The following is a 5,800-nucleotide window of genomic DNA, read 5'->3' as shown; positions in this document are numbered from 1 at the left end:
TCCATCATACAATAATAATTCTAAAAAAAAAAAACATAAATGCCATAATTTCAACGCTTGAAGAACTCCGCCTTAATGGCTAATAATAATAATTAGGATGTTCAAGTTATTTAATTGATTGAACAATGACCTATGCACCAAATGCATAGTGGGGTCATGACAGCTGCACTGTTAGTCAAATAAATAAAGTCAAACTTTGAAATTCCAAAAGGTTGGCCGAATGCATCATGGGGTCGACAATAATGACTCTTGCACATTCATGTGTGCTGAACAGTGCTCTGAATAGTGAATTTGAAATTGTAATTGAAAATTTGAGTTAAAATTGCAACGCACACTAAAATTGCACAATTGTAACAACTGCAATTGGAAAAAACCCAAACAGAAAAATCGAGCTCCTTAGTGACATTTTGTCGAGCACCTGAAGCCTAATCAACAGAACAATCCACACCATAATAAAAACAAACAGTAACAAAATCCCCTTCGTCAATGGTAGACATCTCACAAATTTCAATCTCAAACTTCAATCTGCCACTGCACTTACAACCTCATGTCCAAAAAATCCAACGTGGGACTCATGGATCAAATGGGATACAATCGAATAATCTGAGTTTATAGATCCCGCATATTACACAAATGACACAAAAATAGTCTGCGAAATCTATAACACTGCATGCTTACCTACAGTTCCCTTTGCCGCAAATGATCGAACACTTGGTGTATACATGTCTAAACCCTTTGAAACAAATTCATCCCAAATTGAATTCGAATCCTAACAGATATTAAAAATACCAGAACTCACATCTTTAACCCCAATGAAATCAAAACTGCAAGAACTTGTCGAATTAAACAACCATCCCGATATCATAAATTACCGAAATGTTACTGAAGATATAGTCCAAAAGATGAGCACAACTCATTAAGTAAAGAAGAATCGGTCCAATTGATGAGCAACGCTCGTGAGAGAAGAAGACTGCCCAAAAAATGAGCACAACTCATTAGGCAAAGAAGATTCGACCCAACTGATGAGCAATGCTTGTGAGGCCAAAAGACTGTCCAAAAAATGAGCACAACTCATTAAGTAAAGAAAAATTGGCCCAATTGATGAGTAACACTCGTGAGGCCAGAAGATTGCCCAAAAAATGAGCATAGCTCATTAGGTAAAGACGAATCAACCCAACTGATGAGCAACGCTTGTGAGGCCAGAAGACTACCCAAAAATGAGCACAGCTCATTAGGCAAAGAAGAATCGGTACAACTGACGAGCAACGCTCGTGAGGCCAAAAGACTGCCTAAAAAATGAGCACAACTCATTAAACAAAGAAGAATCATCCTAACTGACGAGCAACACTCGTGAGGCCCAGAAACGACCCAAAATATGAGCACGACTCATTAGGCCAGAAATGACAAAAAAGAAGTGCATGACACATTAAGCCACAAGCAGCCCAAAATGCCTCAAGAAGAGCTGGTCGACAAAAAAAAAAAAAAACAACAACAAAAAATTTCAAACTTTGGATTCCAGCTTCAAAGATTCGAAACTGAAGGGGGAACAACTGATATACCCTAAATATATCACTTACCATAAGTCCAGAGGAGACTAGAGCCCAGCATTGATGAAGGCAGTTACACCCTAAGTCAACTGCTCAGCCAGAGCAATTCATGCTTGTGTCATAATTTGCCAATAAATGGCACATCACCCTTGGGTAAAACTCAATCACTATAAATCGGGATTCAGAGAAGAGGTTAAGGTATCTCATTCTAAACTCTACTTTACTGTTGTATAAAAAACCTCCCAAACCAATCTCTGGCTTAAGCATCGGAGAGATCTCCCAGAGTACACCTCGGGTCCTCTAAGTCTTATTTATTTATCTCTTTTCAAGTGGTCGTAATTAGGGATCGTGAAGGTTGTTCGATTTTTTGCTGCAACACTATCTATGTTTCCGTATGCCTCCTCCTAAACATTTTTGTTTATTTATTTTTTTTGTAATTAATTTTATCTTGTCACATACTATTACAATATGAATATATTTCTTCTTTAGGACGTTTCTTTAGTTCTTGTTTCATAATTTGTGGATCAAGAGCTTGGAAATATTACATTTATATAATACTACATACCATTTGGAATAAGGGAATATGTGCACACACTTTTTGGAAAAATGCAGTAAGATGGAATGATCTCACTACTAATGTGTTACATACCAAATGTATAATAATCTTTCTTTTCATTATTTTTTTGGGAAAATCATCTCACTATGTAATAATCCAAAGAATAATGTTATTTAAATAATAAAGAGGGAGGGAAATGGAAACAGGAATAGAAGGAGGTAGTAGAGCATTCGTCGATAACATTGCATTTTGGATATAATAACCCAAGAAATTTTCCAAGCACTCGTCGACGAACACAGGGGTTTCATCGACGAGGGTTCTTCAGGATCTCGTCAATGAGGTTCCGTCTCGTCGACGAGAAGATACCGAGAGAGGATTATTGGGAAGTCTGAAATTCGTCAACCGGAAGGGGTAGGTTTGTTGACGAACTTTCTGCAGAACTCGTTGATGAGGTGACGTGGCTCGTCGACGAATCCCATAGTATAAATAGTGCAAAACCTCAGTTAAACGCAAAAATTCAGCGCCGCGTTTCCCTCTTTCTCTCTCCTACGGTTCTCCTTCCAACTTTCTTCGATTTTGGCCCCGTTAGTTGCCGGATCGATGATTTGAGGCCACCACGACACTCCTGGCGAAGTTCTCTTTAAGTTTGCTGGGGCGGATCGTTGGTGGGATCGAGTTGAATTTCTCCCCAGAATCAGGGTAAGGTCTTTTATTCAGTTTTTGACCTTATGGCAGTTGTAGGATGTAACGACCTACTCCTTTTCACACACATATATATATATATATATATATATATATTTTATATAAATAAATTATCATCACATCATACATTCCAACTCAGCAGGTCACAATCCACCTAGGCCCGTGGGCACCAGGGATATAACAAAACACACAGCAGAAGCCTACGCAGCAGAAAGTATAAAATCATATACATCTCATCATAATGTGCATAACACATACCAGAGTCACTACAATTACTATCTCACAGTATATACATCTCAAAAATGAAATCTAGGGACAATCCCCACAAAACCTAACTGTCCCTACCAAAAACTTACCCTTCCAAAGAGGGTAAACAACTGATCTAGATCAGCGGGGCTTTTCCCACTCTCCTATAAGGGGCTCTTGAAAAATGTATAAGATTTAGGGGTGAGACACCTCTCAGTAAGGGAAATAAACTAATACCAGTGTGTGGCAACATGAGTATTCTGTGTTCTACATATACCATACATAACATATTCAATACTGTTTATCAAATATGGGAAAACATATGCATATCAACACATAGCAGAATATACTGCATTTTCATAAACATATCTCATCTCATACACTAATAATAACATAAAACAATCCTGGTAGGTTAGCTGGCTGTTGTCATGTATTACCCCTACATGACTGGGTTGTGTGGCCCGAAGGCGGGACCTGACAATGGTTGGCCGACCACTGCCAAGTCAAACAGTAGTCTGTAGGTCCGATGGGTCTACCCAGACTGGTCCGTACACCAGGGGCGATAACAGCATACTTCTTGAAAATAACCACATCGACCATCCAATCTCACACCACTCTGTACAGTGGCGTTAACACAGATATCATGATCACGAGGACCATGGACACATAGCAACGGTACCGTGCAAGTGCTAGCCTAGACGAAGCCAATCAGGTTCTGATATCATATACATATACTAAAACCGTGATACATAAATATCTCATATCATTTATTTTCACATCAATCATATCATTTCACATATATATATATATATATATATATATGTGTATCATGAAAATCATCGGCCCGTACGCCGGTATTACACATTTTAACATAGCACGGCCCGTACGCCGGCAAATCACATAGCACAGCCCGTACGCTGGCAAATCACATAGCACGGTCCGTACGCCAGCAAATCTCATCCACATAGCACGGCCCATACGCCGGCAAATCACATATACATATAAAAATATCTTAGCCCGTACGCCGGTTTTCCATCATAGAAATCCATATCGTCCCCATTCCCAAAAAAAATAGTATTTCACAACATTTTTATACTCATGCCACACTAAACAAATTTTCTACGTATTCAACATATCATCATTTAAACAGTATTTTCCAAATATAAATCATATATATAAATATATTTATTTTTTCCTGAAACCAAATGCTACATATATATACATACATTTTGTCAAAACGAAACTAGCTTAGTTTATTCCCTTACCTGATTCCTGAAAAACCCCTAAGAAAATCTTCCCCGTACCCACAAGGTTCTCAACTCAACACCCTGAAAATGAAAACTCACAGAATTAAAGTTTAGTATTTTCGTACGTACAACATTTTCTATAACTACCACTAAGTCAAATTCGACTTAAAAAGTCTTACCTCAACTTAGGAATGATTCCCAACGTTCCCAATCAACACCCTGGAACTGAAAATTTCCAATATTAAAGTTTAGTATTTTTATGCGTATATCACTTTCTTCAACTGTCAAAAATCCAAATATTGAATATAAAGTCTTACCTTGGATTTGGGATGAAATCCAACTTCGTTTCCCTGACAATCCGCTCCGGCAGACTTGTAGAGAACTTCGCCAGGAGCGTCGTGGTGGCTTCGGTTTGTCGATCCGGCATAAAAATAACCCGAAATTGAAGAGAGAGAGAGAGTCGTAGGAGAGAGAGAGAAGAGAGAGAGAGAGAGAGAGAGCACTTCCAAAAAAAATCCAAGTAAGCTTCTTGAAGAAGCTTTCCACTTTCTATATATATACCTTTAACCTTTATATTAAATGCATATCATAATAACTTACTTATATATATATATATATATATATATATATATATATATATATATATACACACACACACACACACACACACACATATATATATATACATGCTTCAATATATATATATATATATATATATTTTCCTTATCATACTATTCATTTTACTTGTTAATTTAATTAATTAATTTTATTTTATTATTTTATTATTATATATATATTTTTTAATTTTATTTTTTTCCCGGTTACTACATTCCTCCCCCCTTAAAAGAATTTTGTCCTCGAAATTTACTGTTTTCGTAACTCGCCATCCTTTAATCAGGAAAAGGGTCTACTCATTTTATTACCTACCCTCACTTATGGCGGAGGAATACCGTGGTTACATTTCGAGTCTTGGAAGATTACATATACAAAAGAAAACCATTCTCCCAAAACTAAAGTACTACACTATTCAACCATTACATGTACCTGCAATAGAAAACTACTTAACTATTTACATTTATTCACTCAGACTTCTTGAAATAAATGCGGATACCTCTGCTTCATCTGCTCCTCGGACTCCCAAGAAGCCTCTTCTACTGCATGATTCCTCCACAAGACTTTTACTTGAGGAATCGTCCTGTTACATAGCTCTTGCACTTTCCTATCCAGAATCTGTACTGTTACCTCCTCATATCTCAGTGAATCACTAAGCTCCAACTCATCATAATTGATGACATGAGAAGGGTCTGGGACGTATTTCCTCAACATAGCAACATGAAATACGTTGTGAATCCTGGACAATACAGGTGGCAAAGCTAACCTGTAGGCTACCGGTCCCACTTTATCTAGAATCTCAAATGGACCGATAAACCTAGGACTAAGTTTACCCTTCCTCCCAAATCACATAACCCCTTTCATCGGAGCTATCTTCAAAAATACGTGAT

The sequence above is a fragment of the Malania oleifera genome, chromosome 8 (assembly GCF_029873635.1).
Source record: "Malania oleifera isolate guangnan ecotype guangnan chromosome 8, ASM2987363v1, whole genome shotgun sequence".
NCBI classification, from domain to species: domain Eukaryota; kingdom Viridiplantae; phylum Streptophyta; class Magnoliopsida; order Santalales; family Ximeniaceae; genus Malania; species Malania oleifera.
This window is presented reverse-complemented; position numbering follows the sequence as displayed.